Source organism: Etheostoma cragini, chromosome 1 (assembly GCF_013103735.1).
Source record: "Etheostoma cragini isolate CJK2018 chromosome 1, CSU_Ecrag_1.0, whole genome shotgun sequence".
Taxonomy (NCBI): domain Eukaryota; kingdom Metazoa; phylum Chordata; class Actinopteri; order Perciformes; family Percidae; genus Etheostoma; species Etheostoma cragini.
The window spans coordinates 9,241,225-9,247,081 of record NC_048407.1 but is presented as its reverse complement, the minus strand read 5'-3'; the positions used below and the strand labels follow the sequence as shown (position 1 = coordinate 9,247,081).

At 38.5% G+C, this 5,857-nt stretch overlaps 1 long non-coding RNA gene across 1 annotated transcript in view; it reads right to left on the bottom strand.

The window, feature by feature from the left end:
• Window positions 1-1,243: 1,243 nt before the first annotated feature.
• Window positions 1,244-5,857, bottom strand: part of LOC117944937 — a 26,042-nt gene continuing 21,428 nt past the window's right edge. The window contains exons 2-3 of the long non-coding RNA XR_004656701.1: window positions 2,160-2,169; window positions 1,244-1,258 (exon numbers count right to left, since the gene is read on the bottom strand). This is a non-coding gene — a long non-coding RNA (uncharacterized LOC117944937). The remainder of the gene's footprint in view (window positions 1,259-2,159; window positions 2,170-5,857) is intronic.

Genomic DNA, 5,857 nt, shown 5'->3' with positions numbered 1-5,857 from the left:
AGAGTGTGGAAGGCACGTGTGTCGCGCAGCAACGGTTCCCTGTTTTATTCTAGGATCAACAACAGTTTGACTTTTTGTGCAACTCTAGGCTTGGCGTTTCTTTTTGATCAGAGTGCAGGTTCCCATAGCGTCTGCGGCACCTCCGTGGCTGAGAATAGCAATGTAAAGGTGTCATGCTTGCCTGACAGCAGGTTAACTCACCTCATCTCAAAAATCCATTCAACCCTTTTGTGTTTGACATCTAATAAGCCCAGACTTAAATTAAAAGCCCATTATAATGCCACCTAATCAGGCTTTGCAGTGCTCTCTGCATCACCCTCCATCACACTTCCTCTATGAGGAATTAGACTGAGCTGTAAGCGTGTACCTTCCCTACTGAATGCGCTGCACAGTTTCACGGTTAACTCCATTAAAAAGTTTCAGGACTAGATGAAAGAAAGATTAGATAGTGCTGTAATGGAGCGCCACAAAGAAGAAAAGACTCACTACTCTTTTTGCAGCATTTTTGCTATTTTTAAAATTAAACACACTGGTGGGTTTTGTTTCTCATTCTGGTATTATTATCCAATTTACATTCAGTATGAACAAGAAATATGTATCTGCTTGTCTTATCTGTGTAAGGAAAATGTGTAAATGCATTGTGATCAGCATGTGATTGGGTTTGAAACACCTCTTCCCTTAATACAACAATCCACCGAAAAACTGCAGACAACTACTTTCTAAGCAAAGAATTACAAGTAGAGCTTCAGGAGACCCATATGGGGGCTGCTAAGACATGCATGACCAGTGACCATTAGGGTATTGCTGAGTGAGCAGCACTAGTGCCAGTGGGTTTCTCTGCTAGCACTGATTTCTGGCCCTTCTTACATAATAAGTAATGCATAGTTAGCAAGTTACAAAAAAATAGCCTTCAGTTGCATTTTGCTGTCTCCATATGTCTCGTGACCCTCGCCTTTTCATGTCACAAAAACCAAGTAAATCTTGGGTTTTGGATGTTATTATTAGCATACGTTTGGTGATGTGCCTGGCCGCCTGCGTGTTGTCATTCATGGCTCTCTGAACCTGTGCACCACCACAGCCTGGCCAAGTTGGTGTCGGCGGTGTCAATGGCAAAGGTCAATAGGTCCCCAGGGACTGCGGGCTGACAATAACCTTATATTTTTAGGTTCATAAAATGAACCTGAATTTGAGGATATCTAGTATATTATTACATGTATTACTGTAATCTTATGTTCTGCTGTATTACCCTTCATTGCTACTAGCTGGTCTGATGAGATAGAAGGGGCCATCAGGAAAATCCCAACCTATTACACACATACTGCCGTTGGGCTGAGGAAAGTACACCCATGCAGACAAAGACTGCAGACAGCACCTTTTATTAGGCATCGCAGGCTAATGTATGTTTATTTGAGAGTAACTGAAATGTATATGCACACACAGCACAATAACAAAAAAACGTATTCATTAATATACATGAATAGCAGTAGGGGCAGCGCCCTAATGGACCACACACCATTGAATCAAAGTAACTAATCTAATGCTACTGATCCTTATGTAATGTTTTCAAAGGACTCCAAAGACTGTATCTACCATTAAATCTTCCTTTGAATAATTTTTTCTATGACGCAGAACTGTTCGAGGACACATTTTTGCTCTTTTGTTTAGGAGCTTCTTTAACTAGGTAAATATATCTAAAAACATAAACAAGAAACAATGGAATTATTTGACCCTATTTTATGTCCATTAGTTCTCTGAATGAGAATGCAAAACTTGAGTCCACCTCAGGACCTTGTTTCAGTCGATTCTCCATCAAGTTTTGAGTCATACTGAGGAAATATTTTTCTACGAGTTTCTCTTGGTGCAAGACAGCAATGACAAAGTGCCTTGAAACCTATTCCTTTGAAACACATCAGAGAAAAATAATGCTTTGTGGCACATCTAATTCATCAATGCACCACTGCACCCCGTTTTGGCCAGCTTCAGGTTTACTCTGCAACAATCAATCTGCAGAAGAGTCTCTCAACATTTTCCATACCAACTCAGTTGATTATCTGTCAACTCAACTTATTAGCACATAAGCTTCAAGTAAATCATTAAAAATGTATTTTCATAATTCACCGTGCAGAGGACTCTTGACCCATGTGACAACACATCCAAACATCACCTCTCCTCTTGTCCACAACGAGCACAACTTAAACTCATGCCAGTAACAAATCAAAGACGTGTTAACAGTGTACTGCGGTGGTGGACGACTCAGTTTCTTTCTTTTTAATTCTATTTTTTAAGTTCTTCTCCAGGCCAATTGCTACATCGGCTCATTATTTAACACAGGTGACAGAAACCCATCATTACAACCAGGAGACGTACAGTGCAAATGTTTTGGAATTAAATCTTACAGCCGGGAAGCCACTGGAAATTTAGCAGGCTTGAAAACACCTCGGCAACCGCTCTGACACAATGAATATCCTTGTTAAACCTTCTGCGTTCGGGGGCTCCGGGCTGCCCGCCTCTTGACACCCTAAATCATTAAGGATTTATAGTTCCCTTACTGCAAGCTCAATGGTAACTACAGAGTATTTAGGACAGAAGTGGGAACAAGATCCTCAAATGGAAATACAACCACAAGATTATTTTAATTTGTAGGAAAGTACATACATGCTTTTATGATTTTAGACATAAAGTATCACTATTCCAGATAATGCATGGGGTTTATTATACTCCAGAGAAATTAAATAAAACGAGCAGTGAGATATCATTCCTCATGTGGCATTATAATAAATGTAAAGGTGCTTTTGTCATGTAAATGTGCTGTATTTATATAGTGCTTTCCTAGTCTTAACGATTACTCAAAGCGCTTTTACATCATACAGGAAACATTCACCATTCACACACATTCATACACTGTGGCCGAGGCTGCCATAAAGGTGCCACCTGCTTGTCAGATAAACACTCACACACATTCACACTCCAATGCGCAGCATCAGGGGCAACTCAGCGTTCAGTGTCTTGCCCAAGGACACTTCACCTGCAGGGCCAGGGGTTGAACCACCTACCTTCCGATTGACAGGCAACCGCTCTACCACTGAGCCACAGCCGCCCAAAGGTGTCCAAGTTTAGTTTTTGTTGTTGTTGTTGTCAAGCTGGTGTCTCAGTGTTAACATGTATCAGTTCCACGTTCTTGTTTATGTCTTTTTGGAATAAATGTATCTGATAAGTGGAAAAAATATGAAAGTATGTACATTGATCTTGCTTTGATGGCAGCTAACAAATGCATAGTGTTAAAATGGAAGGCCTCCAAACCACCCAGCAGTAGTCCACTGGTGGAATGAACGCTCAAGATAATTGTTTGTTTGTTGTTTAGCTTTTTTGTGTTCTTTGAAAAAAAAATGAGTTTTTTGGTGTGCATGTTTTGTCCTTTTGTGAAGGAACTGTATTATGAGGAATGACATTTATGTATAGAATTACTTCATATTGTTTTTTGCTAGATAAACCATAAAAATAAAAGGTGGCTGTTTGAGATTGACAATGTGGGTGGATTGTACAAAGGGAATTACGCTGCAAAAGTGAATTTAATAATAAAGTAAACTAATGAGTGAGTGTTTCATGCAAAACATGTTTAGCTTTACACAGGTCTTAGCAGTTAGGCTATTGTACTTTGCTACTTTATATTGTACAGGTTTATTTTTTGTATATCTATCTAACTTAATCTCTACAAGGGAGCAGGATTAATTGCTGCACTCCATCACTAACAGAGCTTATTATCTAACACAAATCTCTGGCCCCATCTCTCCCTACATCTCCTGCTACACTGCAACTACACTGGCTTTTTATTGGCTCAAACAATAACATCTAATTTTCACATGAATTAAAGCAAGTAAAAGCCAGCCAATTCAAACAAAAATTCAACATAAATATCAAGAAAACATGCAAAATATAATTAACAAAATGTTGTTGTATTGCATTTTTGTTTCTAAAAAGATATGAAGCTGGGTTTTCACTACAGCCCTGTCCTCTATTGCTGAACAGCTGAAATGAGAGTGGAAGCTTGGGAGTGTTGCAGTTAATAGGTTTTTGTCCCAAAGCAGAGTTCAGGCCAGCATGTCAGTTTTGAAAGCCAGTAATACAGGATCTGGCAAAGGAATTGTTTAGTCATTGGTATTGACACAACATGGCTTTCAAACCCTGCAGATGTAATATATTAATTTGCTTTGGTCCTAAGGGGCAGCAAAACATTATGCCCCATCTGCTGGATGTTGAGTATATTTAAGTGTGCAGCATTTAGACATTTTTAACTCATCAAGGATGCACTGTAAGTTTGTGAGTGTTTTTTTAATGCTCATATTTAGAAAAATGTATTTATTTATAAAAATAAAATCTGCCTGGGATTCTTCATACCCTCATTTTCACTTGGCCGTCTTTAAATACAGTTGAAGGTGCAAAAATGTAAATAATGACTTGAGGAGGCCTTGACTGGTGACACATTTTACCAGTTTGGGACTTTCATCATCCTCACAATCATCATCATCATTATCATCAAGGGTTGTAGAAAGTGCACTCTAAAAACAAGCTTCCCCTCAAAGCTGTGCAGTTGATTAATACACTGAAATCAGTTAATTTGACTACTATGTGGAGCTGTATGATGCTGTTGTATGTGTTGTACTGTCACAGCCATTCCAGATTTAAGTTGAAAGTAGAGTATGAACTGAATTGTGGTCAGATTATATAGTTCTATTATTCAAATTGCAAATTAGCTACAAAAAAGAAATACATTGTTTTTAGTAAAATTATGTATCTATCAAGTAAACATATCAATTATGAATAATTAATTGCAAAGAATGTTTCTTTTGTCTATGTTACCAGAAATCATGTCCTATGTCATCAGTGCTTAAACGAGTCAGAAGTATTGCTGGTCTAACTCCACCAAATCCATCAAAGGCTTAATGCCTTTTTCACCCCTCCGAACGTTTGTGACACATTATATTATTATATTTTCTTTATTTGCCTAGTACATTTACATATACGAGGAATGTATTATCTGCATTTAGCCCATCCTAACTAATTAGGAGCAGTGGGCAGCTATAGTCTGGCGCTCGGAGACTAACTCCAGTTATGTCAGTGCCCACGTCAATGGCAGGATTCCCTGCAACGCAGTTGTGTGGTCTACGTTATATGCAGGTATATGCAGTATACCCACTAAGAAACCACCTGGATATCCATATACCTTATTCATTTCAGTACCTAAATCCTTCTTCTACTCAGCCATGATGTTGTAGTTGATGCAGTATGTGGTCCGGCATTGTCATGTTGGAAAATGCAAGGTCTTCCCTGAAAGAGACAATGTCTGGATGGGGGCACATGCTGTTCTAGAACTTGGATGTACCTTTCAGCAATGATGGTGCCTTTAGTGGGGCAGATAAGGGGGAAAATCGTTCACAAGTGGATACAAACACCAAATTTGGTGTGGTTATCCCTTTGGGGCCAATAATTTGAAAAATAACGTTAGCCACTTGATTTTTCAAAATGGCCGCCATTTTCCAAGATGGCCGCCATTTCCAGCATTGGAAAACACATATCTGCCCACATAATTTTACTAATGGGACATATTTCAAGGTTTTTACCTTTTAAATCTTATGTTTTCGACTATAAGGATGTTACATATATATCCATTTTCTGTTTTGAGAGTCTATAGTGGTATGTAGAGTAAATAATGTCAAAGAACATGCATGAAATGTGACATAATTCCAAGAAAAATGTATTATTAAAGCATGTCAAAGTAACCGGAGGTTTTATGTTTTTTACGTTTAGGTTTTTATGTTTTATGTTCTGGAGGCACATAACATTATTGTATTTGTGTTCA